This window comes from Lepidothrix coronata, unplaced genomic scaffold (genome assembly GCF_001604755.1).
Source record: "Lepidothrix coronata isolate B3197 unplaced genomic scaffold, Lepidothrix_coronata-1.0 Scaffold41, whole genome shotgun sequence".
Lineage (NCBI taxonomy): Eukaryota > Metazoa > Chordata > Aves > Passeriformes > Pipridae > Lepidothrix > Lepidothrix coronata.
Window position 1 is genome coordinate 563,407 of NW_016690221.1, and position 13,153 is coordinate 576,559.

Sequence of the window (13,153 nt, forward strand, 5' to 3'; positions counted from 1 at the left end):
CAGGGCAAGGAGGAAGTAACAACTTAATTTTGATGTTTTATTTTTTTCCTCTGAGCAGCAAGAGGAAACACTGACAGTCCCTGAGCAGTGACTGGTGACTCCCAGCCAACTCCCCCAGTTTATACACCGAGTGTGATGACCTGTGGTAAGAATATCCCTTTGGCCAGTTTGGGTCAGCTCTCCTGGCCATTCTCCCTCCCACTTTTTGTGCACCTTGTCACTGGCAGAGCATGAGGCACCGAAAAGTCCTTGACTTTGGGCGAGCTCTGCTCAGCCACAACCAAGCCATCAGCGTGTCATCAACGTTATCCTCATGCTGAACCCAAAGCACAGCGCTGTACCAGCTACTAGGAAGAAAACGAACTCTATCCCAGCTAAACCAGGACAGCTTCCCTTGTCCTTTCCCCTCTCCTTAACACGAGTACCACATTGCCACTGCAGGCTCTCACAAACTGAGGCAGTAACTGGAGCAGAAAGGCAGTAACCCTGCACGGGGCCGGCGCGTGGCCGCAGTGCCCGCAGGAGAGCTGCCGGAGGAACCAGCCTGCTGTGTGGTTCCTGATGCCTCAGGCTACTGCAGGAGATGCACCATGCCAGGGCATGTGGCTTTGTAAGGGAGAGATGAGTCCATTTATTTCAGGAGTGAATTTGGCCTGGGGCTGGAGCTATTTAGAATAAAGTTGGACTCAGTGACCTGTGGAAAGCACTTGTTCAGCACCTGGTTCAGTTAAGAGCCCAATTTGCAAACTAAAATCTGGATGTTCTGCGAACCAGAACAAGTCCAAACGCTGTCAGAGTTTGCTGGTGAGGTTGGAATTTTCCTGTCTCTTAATGGAGTTTCATTCTCAGGGCATTGTATCCATTTCACAACACATTTAACTGTCTTCTGCATGAACGTCCTTTCCTTAGTCCTTTACTTAAAATGGTGAATGTGAACATCCTCTCCAAAACCTCTAAAGCTCTTCTGGTGGTCTGTTACTAAATCAAAGGCACTGGGAAGATGCTCAGAGGTGAGGAGGTCACAGCAGAGCAAGGAAAGTCTGGGTGTGGAAGCACAAAGCAAAGAAGAAAAGCTGGAAGAAGAAGGTATGAAAGACTGTCTTGTGCTACTGTTCCTTGTGCTGGCAGGTCATAGAGATCAGTGCACCACACCACTCAGACCAAAAAACCCACAGTACACACTGAAACACAGCCAAAAGAAAGGGCAGACTGATGAATGAAGCCATTACAGGTGACAGGGGACAGAGACACAAAGCACAGGAGTTGAAGTGTTGCTTAATGACTCGTGTGGAGGTGTAGGAGAAGGTGGAGAGACAAAACATCCCTATCACTGTCAGCTTCTAATGGGTACAAAATGCTCATTGAAAACCCTGCAGAAGGTCACTGGCCCATGGGGAGTGCAAGGAGGAGGCAGCAGCCAGCACCCCTTGTCCTCTGTGTCACCACAAATAACCCTGAACCACCTACAGACACATCCTGGTGCTTGAGAACACGTGAGGCTGTCAGTGAGTGAGACTGGGTTTGTTTTACAAGTTCACCTTCCTCCGCTGCACGGTCCCGAGCTGGGAGTTGCCTCATTAATTGGTCCGTGTTGTAGCATTAATTGCTACCCTAGAAATGTGGGATTATGATTTTGGAAGCTCACTCACCTCTGTTTATCTCCCCATCTCATTTGACTGGGAAATTGTGGGATGATGAAGTGTGGCAGGACTGCCCGGGACGGCTTCGCTTTCCAACAGCTCCACTCAGGAATCCTGGCAGGAATCAGCCTGTGGCACTGCTGGGGGTGGCTGCTGCCTTTCTCTGCCCAGGGGTAAATTTCTTGCACTTGACAATAAACTCTGTGGGCATAAAGATGAGTCAGGAAAGTAAGAAGCAAGATTCTCATCTACAGGCAGCATCACAACAGGATCCCCATCCCCAGGATCCTGGAGGGAGGGCAGCGGGTCTGCAGTTATTCACCCAGCTCAAGTGCAGAGAGGCTGTTCCTGTGCAATGCGTGTGTGCTTTTGCATGTGAAATTCTTAAAAGAGGAGTAATTATAGAAGAACTTGTCTCCAAACTAAAAGAAAAAGAAGAAAAGAATAAGCAGGTAAGACACCACCTGGGGTACATCAATCAGAGCAGAGCAGTGGAAGACAAACAAGCTGGATAAACTCTTCATAGGAGCTGCCAGCTATTTGCCTAAATTGCATTTCTCAGCACCGTTGAGAAACACTCCCCCTTCTTCCAAAGGACAGATGAATGCAGGGCTCCTGTGATGTCTCTTTCCCTCATCCCTTCTCACACCTCCCCACCCATCTGGGAACTGCTCCCTGCTTTGGGGTCTGCCTGCCCACCAGCCCACCTAACACAGTCAAGGCTCTTTCCTTGCGACCAAATTTACTGCTTTAGTATCATTCTGACCTCTGCTTTGGCAACAATGGGGCAATTTGAGATCCAAACACAACCATTTGCCTTTTTAACCCCATTCCTGTCTTGCACTGGATTTGTACTGTTTTGGGGGCAGGAGGATGTGGGGAATACCTTTCATCAGGCAGCAGAGCTGTGCTGTATTTATCCATCCCTAGGCCGAGAATGTTTCACCAACTGATTTAATTAGACGAAGCTAATGCTGGAGTTATAGAAGGATTATCTGGGTTTTATCATGGTTATTATAGAAAATGATTATATTGTTACTATTACAGAGTTACAAAAAGTAAAGAGGAATCACAGGAAACTTGGCAAGGGCTCATTAGCAGTGTGGTAGTGTCTGCAGAAGCTAATTAAAAATGTCTATACCTCATAATAACCATTTATCTCATCACAGCCTCCATTCCCTACGTCTCTTTCTCTGAATAGAGTGAGGGGGGATGATCTCTCCTCACTGATGAATGCATACACAGCAATACAACTGAGTACAGCACAATACAAATGGGTTTGTTCCAGGATGTGAAGCCACCAGCTCTGCTCCTGCCTTCCTGAGCTGGGGGCTGACTGTCCTTGCCTTGCACACAAAGCCACAGAGATGCTCAGGGACCTCGTGGAGTCACTTCAAGAAATATCTCAGCCAACCTTGCCGTGCTGAATGCGAGAAGATGGAGACAGTAAACCTGGGGGAGATGCTGGTGGGGAGACACGAAAATAGCATTAAACCAGCATAATAACACAAGTGTTTTAACATTTGCTGTGCTCGAAGTCTTACAGGAGTCACTGGTACCTCTGGTGTCTCAGCAACACACTGGGCTGAATCACTGACTAGGTGGGCAGGATTTCCTCAGACAAACATCTGTATATCCTCTGTCAGATCACTCCTTCTGCAGGCTTTCAAAGCAAAAAAAAATAAAAATGACACAGCTCCCAGTTAATCTGTGTTATCTGGAAGAAGAAATCAAGGTGAAATTCAGTCTGTCAACAGGGGTGTGAGTGCTGACAGGAGATGGATCAGAACAGGCAAACGCCAGCTGTAGTTTTGCCCGACGAGTCATTTCTCACACTCACACTGCCGGGGTGCAGATGGATATCCTGAAGATGACACCTGATGAACTTGTTTTGGATTGGAGTTTGAACTGAAGGTGTCTGTAGGGAAAGCAGAGGAATAAATCCCAAAAGCCATGATGGTTGTGATACCATTTTCTGTTCTGCTCCTTGGTACTGGCCAGCACGGAGGAGGAGACAGCCTGCCTCAGTCTCCAGGGAAAGGAAAGTACTTACACTTTCTAATCCATCCAAAATATCAGTCTCTTGGAAACAGATTCCTTGTCATGTTTAATCTTTGCACACTTTTTCAGTAAAGCAGATGAAGTGGGTGCTTAGTGAGGAAATCCCTGAGCCTGCCCCAGCTGAAGTCAGATGTAAAATCACCCTCAGCAGCACTGAGATGATGCTTCTCGTGACAGCAAGGACCAAGTGTGAAGTCCTTTTGCCTCCCACACAAAGGGGGGGGACTTCAGTCCTCTGAGATGCTGCTCCTCTGTGCAAGAGTTTACAACCTCTTGGGCAACTAAAGGCTTTCCCCCTTCCCAGCCCCCTCCTTGACACCAGTTGACCATGGTTTTACTGTGTTTCTTTGACCAGGTGGAGCTCTTGTCCATGACCTCAGGCAGAAGTCAGAACCATTTTGTCCCAAAACACGTATTTTTTTTATTGTTCCATCCTAAGGAGAACTGCTGTTAGCTCTCCTATTATTATTCTTATTGCATGTGAACACAGATGATGAGCAGTGCCTGCTGTTATCCAGCATATCCAGCCTGACCTCTTTGGCAACTGGGAACACTTTTTCTCAAAACCAGTCAATTAAGCCTCACCACTGTGCCCATTGGGCAGCCCTGTCTAACAGTCAGAAAAGAAAACCAGGTACTGAAAATCCTGGCACTTTCCCCAGAAATATCACCCTCCTTTTGAAAACAACATGATAAAAATCAGTTCCTGCAATTTCTGCACACTTTCTCCTTTTCAGCTTTCCCTGCCAAACTCCATCCTCAGCTGCATTCCTGCCTGGGACTGTGTTGTATCAGCCTGTCTCCCAGACATCCTCTGCTTTCACAGGCAGTTCTACCCACACACAGCAGCCCAGCTGCTGCCCCAGATGGGGAAATCTCTGTTTGCAACAGCAGCAGTCACTAACGGTCTTGGTGGATGAAGCGACCCATGACTCACTTCCATGGCTTTTCCAGGAGATGCTGGAGACAGAGGCAGGACATGTTTAACTGGGATTTCCCAACACAGAAAAGAGTCAAAGAGCTGTTGTAATGTTTGTGTGGACAAAAATGAGTCATTTCTAAGCCTAAACATGCTTTTCTCCCCTGAAATCACATTATCTACCAAGAAAAACTCATATTTCCTGATGAAATCAATCTGGGTCACCTTTCCTGAAATGGAGGCAATTATAAGGAGCATGAACTTACCTTCTCTTTGAGTTTATGGGACTTCCCTTGTACCTGAGACCAGAATGAGAAACAAGGTGGGAGACAACAGATATCCCATCAGATCCTGTTCTTTGAGACCGGCCCTGGGAACCAAACAGGGATGCAATGCTCCAAAATCTCACCTGAAACAAAAACAACCCCAAAAGCCTGATGAAAAATCTAGATTTTCTTCTGGTAAATTACTAAAATAGTAATTAAATTAATTACTTAGGTTGTTTTAGAATTAGCAGAGATAAACACAGTGATATAAACTGTAATACAGGCCAGGAAAGGCAGGATTTTACGTGTATTCTGTGCAGGGAGCATGAGGTGCCTTGACAAACACACACAGCAGAAATCAGCTGGAAGGAAGAAAGAGCTCAGAGTGGGGAAAAATTAGGAGACAGAAAAGAGGGAGGGGGATTAATCAGCATTAGTGCTGCTTTCAGTCACTGGGTTCCCCAGAAATGAAGTTGCTTGACTTGTACCAAGTTACACATTATCAACACCTGCCGTTGCTTTCACCCCTCACTTTCCCGGGCAGACGGCAGCGATGTCCTGGTGCTGCAGCCTTGGCTCCAGCACAGAGGGGTTAATTTCCTCTCACTCCCCATCTCTTTAAAGATAACTCATAAACTTGATTGTTTGCTTGTTTTTATTACAAGGGCTGTAGTTCTTCTGGAGAAAATACACCTTGCACATACCCTGCAGTTTTCCAAAGGGAGGTTTAAGTCTCCTTCAGCAAATGCAATGGTCACAGGTTTTAAATCTTACGATGTGGGCAATAAGCTGTTATTGGCCACAGCCAAAATGATAGCCAAAAAGCTATTATTGCCACAGCATAAAAGCAAAATACAAGGCTTGAAAAACAACCCAGAGATTGCAGCTCCAAACTATAGATGTAACATAACTAATCTATATAGACGTAACACAACTACTCTACGTAGATGTTAATTCTTTGCATAGCTGTCATATATACACGTTACATACATATAGCACTTGCATTGTTATATAAATATATATATACTCATAGTTGAAGTGGCCACAAATGATACTGGAGAAAAACAAGTCTCTTGTTTTTTATTGCCACCTGTAATTCCACCTGGGCCCATTACTTCTTTCACTGAAGCAATGAATAAAGTAATAATTCTCCCTAAAAGCTGTGCTGCCACCAGCCTGACACATCAAAGGAGCACTGGGAATGGGCATTAGGAGTGGTCAGGTCCAGGTATAAGAGCTGAATTTCCCTCTTTACCTGAAATTCAGAAGAAACCCAGCAGTTTTAGGAGAATTACATGTATTTTCATCATGTAAGCCAGGCAAAACTGGGCTGAGGCTGCGGGCATCTGGAGGTGCTCATGAATCCAGCGTTCAGCATGAGTTGGAAACTTGGCTTTGTGTCCCTGAATAAGCCAAAAATAGTTTGTCCATAGGGACTAACTGACCTCTGTGCTCCCTTCCTAACTCTGTGTATTTTATCTGATGGACTTCAAGGGATTTCCTCCGATTATTACAAATTCCTCTGGAGACACATTCAAAAGGATCCTGAATGCCTGTAAAACCTCTCCCTGTGAAGTCAGCCTGCGAAGAAACCTCTAGGAGGAGATGTAAATCTTGGGAGGGTTTATAGCAGCTCCTCCAACATCTGTAATTCCTGTATCAGCAAACACTTTACACGTTGCTCTGGGAGCGGGATGTAGAGAAGGGAGAGTTATTTCAGAAAGCAACCACTTAACATCTACAGCTTTACATGACAGCCAAAAACATGTAATCCCAAACAGCTTTCCTAATTTGGGCTGTATTAAAATGCATATATATATGACCTAACAGCATTTCACTCACATGGTCATTTTTCACTGGCTGGTTATGGACAAACTCTCGATCCCATCCAGGTCCTGCTGTGATACCACAAATGCTGGAATAGTTAAATATTCGTGCTGACTCACTTCTAGTGGTTTTCCTTCCTAAAAAGAGGAAAATGATTACCCTGTTCTGGATTAAAGGAGGTGTGTGAGTTAAGAGTAGAGCTGCAGAAGGAGTTTTGTTGGATGGTAACAGAGGCAGCAGAACAGGCATAAAAAATGAGGAAGTGGGAAGAGGATTTTGGTGCATGTTGGTATTTCAACAGCATCGCTAATTTTGGCCAGACTACAACCTCAGTCTGCTTTGGTCACAGTGAGGTGAGGAGTTTGTACCCTATTTTACAAAACCCAAATGTATTTTGATAAAATGTGCCATAGCAAGGAGAGGAATCGATACAGTGCTGCCTCTGTGTATGTATGTTTTATATTAAGACTTAGTTGATGACTTCTCATCATTTGAAAGAAATGTTCAGCCTCGGTGCTTGAAATTATCCAGCTGCAGCATTTTCTACTCAATCCAATCTCCAGTTAATTTGATCCTTCATTTATCTTGAACAAAGGCTCCTAATAAAAACATTTGTATTACAAATGATACACTTGATCAATGGGATTGCTTTAGGCAAGTATTTGATAATTTGAACACCAGCTATAAAAAGTTCTCATTTAATCAATGTGGCTGGCCAAAATTTGGAGCGAAAGCCCCAAACCTGTACATTGCTAAACAGCCAGACTATAATTACAGATCAGGTTATTCAGATGCTCTTACCAACATTATTGCTAGAACTGGGTAGTGTGATCTGTGTGATATTAGCCCTAATTATTTTTGGTAACACAATTAATTATTTAGTTCGCTCAAAGTGACAAGAATGGAATGAATCAAAACAAGGAGCTGACTGGGCAGGCAACTATTAATTTTCTTTCAATCCCATAATTCCTTTGGTCAAATCGATGAGATAAATAGGCAGATGGAAAAAGCCAATGGACATTTCCATTGAACACAAAGAGTATCCAGGTGCCATGCAGGTCAGGAGCTGGGAAGTTGCCCTTGAGACCATTCGGGTTTGAGATGGTTTTTCAAACATAAGAAATCTTCAAGGTCACAGGCTGCTCTGCTAAGGGTGGTGTCCACCACAGGCTTGTGTCCAAAGTAGGAAACATTATCTCTTGGCAGTCAAAGTGGATTTCTGCTTTATTGCATCTGTTGCTATCCTTGGATGCTTTGAGAAGCAATAGAATTTTAGCCTGTGTTTATTTTCATTAACAGTGGTATTAATCAGCATTTTCCTCTGTTCTCTACAGGCCGCTGAGGGATGCCTTTCGAAAGCAAAGACAAATTCCAGGTCAAGTTTCCTGTTGTTTGATATTATTATATGTGAAAAGTGAAATGATTCTTCCCTTTGCTCGGATCTGTTCATGAACACTAAAAAACTTTCAGTAGCTCCAGCATTTATTGGTTGAGGAGGTTTATTTTGACACAGCCACCAGCAGATATAGAACTAAAAAAGTTCAGAAGGCCTAAAAAACCTCCGCAGTGCACATCAGACTATTTTATTTTGTTTCTTCAACCCTTTTAAATCAGCATTTTCAGGACTTCATTTAAAGCAGAAGACAGGAAGCAGCGCAGCGAGGACTCTCCTGTCACATCGCGCACAGAGCTGTATGACACAACCGCCTCGAATCTCTTTCAATCCATCACTTATTTCCCTCTAGAAACTTTTTTTTTTCCTCCCCCGTATTGTCTTTGACCGTTATTTATTTATTTTGTTAGTTGACTTCAAGGGACGTTTCTCCTGGCTGGATGAAGGCATTTTACAAACAAATGCACGGGAACATTTTTGATAACGCTGCAGAAGCAGCAGCAGGGTCCCCGTGGGCAGGTAAAGCTTTGTGTCATTCAGCAGCCACGGCTCTGCTCCGTTAGGGAACAGCTTTTTTCACAGCCGGCGTGGCTGCTGCAACAACAGGCCCCAAGCAGAGGCCTGGACCAAAGTGTGAGGAATTAAAAGGGCTGCTCGAGGTTCCATGGGGCTCTAAGGACTCCCCTGGGGAGGATAAAAAAGAATTAGAAAGGGTTTTATTGACAAGGGTATGTTGCCTGTGCTTTGATACACACACAAAGGAGAGTAATTGTCAGTATGGGGAGGAGGGGTCTCCATAGCTGAAACTATCATTTATGCCCTGTGGAGAGTTAAAAAATCCCTCAGCTAAGAACTGGGGTAGACACTACAGCCCAGGGCCCAAAGAAGGGGTACTAAATAGGCAGAAAGGATTTATAAAGCAGCAATAAATAACACTGCTCCATTTCAAAGAGCTCCATGTCTCCTGCAGCACCCCGAGACATCGAGAGGGAAAGATGTGCATCACCATCAGCAGAACATGTTCTTGAAAGAAAAAAAAAAACACCTTTGGGCGAGTCTGCAGCTGCCAAAGGAGAGGCAAACACAGCGAGGCACCCGTTCAGCATCTGGAGGGGAGAGCATCTGCTGTGAGACACCTCAGCGTTTACTTTGAGTGAGAAATCATCGCTCTGGCTGTAATCCTTCATGAGAGAGACATATCAAGTGAATGGAATCCACACAAATGAGGTCGTTAGCATAACCGAATATGCTCCTCATTCCTTCAAGAATGAAAAATATGAGTAATTCCCTGGCAAGGCCCAATTACAGCCTGCCAGCACTAGCACATGGGTTATATCTATTATGAAATAATAAGATAACATTAATAAGATTCCCAGAAAGGACATTAGACAGCTAATCTCATGACTGTGTACAACCAGTCTAACTATTCAGGCTGTCTCCTGCCTGCCTACCTCAACAGTTTCCAGGTCTTTCTTGTCATCTTTAGTGAGAAAAGTTCAGGTCCACTGGCTTTTAAGCGGGGGGCTCTGAGCGGGGAAGGGGGTGAGAGCTCTGGGAGTGCTGAGAAACACGTGGATAGCTGCTCTCTTTAAAGGAGTTTCAGTATCAGCCATAAATGTGAGAGCTACAGCAAACAATCACACCACTCGTGAAATGTTCCTGTAGATACAGCACGGTGCTGGCAGCTGTATTTTGGGTCGTTAACCTGAGTGCACAGGCACGGCTCAGACAAATGCTGGCAGTGCTTCCAGCCTCTTGCTCCAAGAACATCTGAATAATCCTTTTTTTTCACCCATTTCCTCGTGTCCTGAGGCTCACGATCCCGCATGCACACACAGACCTGTTTCATGGGTGTGTGAGCACAGGCTAGGAAGAGGGCTCATGGTCTTTTAGATGAACATCATCCCACTTTCCTGAGATACCCACAGAGGTAAGCTAAAAGAGAAAAAGTGGACAAAAAGATAATATATATATATACACATATGTATATATCTATATCTCTATATATATATCTGAGCATAACATCTCATGCTGCTCAGAAGCCTGGTAGGACAGGAGGCAGCCGAGATCTCCCTCACTGTAATTTAGCAAGATGCATCTCAGGTGCTGGCAAGGAGCATCCAGCTCCCCAGGACCAAGGGCACGTCGATAGCAGCAGTCAGACACTGCAGGTTTGGCAGGTGGCTAAATTGGCTTCACAGCCTCCCTGGCCTTCGTCGGGGAAGGGAAGGTGCCGAGTCTCAGCACAGAGGGCTGTAATGAGGATTAATAAGGCGTGTGAAGACGCTCTGTAATTGTCGGGCTGGCTGTTTCCTTTGCACCTTATGCTATCATTTATGTCTGTGCAAAGTGGCTGTAAAATGCTCCAGGTCTGATTCAATAGAACTCTGCAGACTCCTCGTACAGGTGTAAATTGCTCTGTGACGTTCAGGGCAACGTCTAAGTGCAAACTAATCTGATCATCTCTGTTGGCTTTTTTTTTTTTTTAAGTCTGTAAACTCCTCTGCAGCCAATTGAACATTTTAGCGCCTAATAAACTACAAAATATCAGGTATTTCACGCATGAACTTACGTCCCAGGAACAGTATTTGCAGTGTTGGCCTCAAGGAGAGCTGAAGCTGCATCAAGATGCCACAGCTGGGCCACCAGTGCCACAGTCCTGTGTGCTGGTCGCTGTCCACAGCCGTAAGACCAAGCAGAGGAACACTCACATCATAAACCTCAGGGGTTGGTGCACAGTGACAGCAAGCCTGAACCCAGGGAAGCCATGAAAAATGGGCTAGCAACATAATTTTGGAGGGAACAGGCAAAACCAATGCCTGACCTTGTTCAGACACAGGGAAAAACAACTGCAGACGTACAGGAGCTGTAAAAGGAGCCTGACCCAAAATGTATGGGCAGTATTAGAGGGAATAACCCTTATGAGGTGGAAGGCTTTGATAGACGCACTCCTACAGGTAGCTTCAATCCCTGGCAGCTGCAAGGCTTCTGTAATGAATGTCAGGCTGCTGGCCAGCTGAGAGGGGAATAAACAGCTATTTGCCTTCAGTGGAAGTAGCATCAGTTTGACATATGACATTCAAATGATAGGAGCTTTAAAAGTGTGGTTAAATGACTGCTGTTTGACTCCAAACCTCGAGTCCGCCGAAGCAGCGTCGCAGCCGTTTACCTTTGCTCTGTGGGGGATTGAATCACTGAGCTTAAAAATGGAAGATCAAAGTGCCTCTGCAAATTCAGTCCACAGTGTGTCGTGTGTCCAGCTGCTCCTGTACGTGTGCTGGAGTGATGAGAGGGGTAAAGACGGGTCCCCCCGCTGCTGTGGCCTTTGGCTCTGCCGATGGCTGCTGCTGGCACACATGGAACCGAGGAGACACTGAGGTGCCTCTAATTTAGGGCTGTGGGATGGAATAGGGCGAGAAAAAGGGGTTATCCCCACCTGGTTCGATCCCATGGTCTGGCACCTCGTTCTCCTGATATCCTCCTCTTCCTCCTCCACACTGGTTGGCTCCTTTTCAAGGCTCTCCTGCATTTTGCCTTGCAGGATGCCAGTTGATCCTGTGCCATGTCCATCACCTGCTTGTTTTAACAAAAAAGCACTGCAAAGAACTTAGCTCTCTATTTTAGGGGACCTTGTTATGCATTTGTTACATTAGCCTGTCAGCTAAATACCAGCAGTCACAACCCTTTGATAACCTACCTGCTGAAGTGCTTTGGCTTGCAATCTTCACGCTAAAACAAGAGCTCAGGACCAAAGTTGCTGCAGGAAAAAATCACTGCCCCCTGACCTTTGGGCAGACTCCGTGGGCTGATTATTCTATCGATTCTAACCAAATCGAGCACTCAATACGGGCGTCTGGGGGCCTGTGCCTCTTCAGCAGCGGGTCCAGTACAGCACCAGCAGCAATTATACAGACAACCTCTATGCAAGCCTGGGTCAGGGTCAGGAAAGCTCCAAGTGTCTTGCAAATTGGGACAGGCACAACTGCTCTACCTGGGACTGGCCCCGGGACCTCCCGCTCGCGGCGGGGGGAGGACGGAGCGCGAGAGAAGCACTCGAGCACATGTAGAGCCCGGCAGCAACAGCACTTCAGTGAGGGAGCACCATGTTAAGTGCAAATGGGTGCTCTTGCTTGAAAGAAGCCTAAATAATTGAAACACGAGCGAGTGAGGCCAGATTTGAGTGATGCCACTTGACGGTGGACTGTCCTTCCAGAAGGAGCTGGTGCTGAGCTGAAGCGTGTTTGCACTAGGCAGCAGCGCTGTGCTATATACAGAGAGCAAAGGAGTTGATGCACGGGGCCCTATAGTAATCCTATATGTTTTTTAGGGGGAGTAGAGGACTTGCTTCCAGCTGTCAGCAGCTGAAGCATGTTAGATGAGCTCTTGAAGCACTTCTGCTTTAGGGTCCTCCTAAAGGAAACCCATTTGCTCACTCTGTGACCTTGCTGGGATCTGAATCAAAGCATGGCATAAGGTGGACACCCATCAAAGTTCACTATTGCCTAACTGTAAATAATTTAAAAAAAATTACAAGTGCAGGTAAACTGAGGCCCAGAAGAGCACAGCTTTATTTCCCCTGGTTACAAGTGAATGGTGCAGGTTTGTTACCTCTGGAAATGGGACCAGAAAGTGTTGACACAGAACATCTCCCAGACAGCTGCTCAGTCTGGAATAAACCCAAGAAACAGAGTCCTAGGTACTGTGCCTGCTGGAAAACCCACAGCATCAGAGCATTTCCCCACTGCAAGGTCCCACCCGACCGCCCCACAAAGCCAAAATCTGTTGGCAACATCCCCCCGGAACAACTGGGAACCAATGAAGGTGTGTGCTTTCTGCTCTTAAGCACAACTGAATTCAGCAAAACAAAGGTGGGATTTGGCACAGCTCAGCACTGCTTTGTGTCTTGCCAGACTCCCGTGCAGGTGCCTGGAGATGAGGCAGAGCTGTGCTGGTCCCTCTGCAGGCACAGCAGTGCTGCCCAGCACAGCAGCCTGTCTGCCCACTTCACTGGCACGGGGTGGAGCAGATGAAGATGCCTTTGAACAGA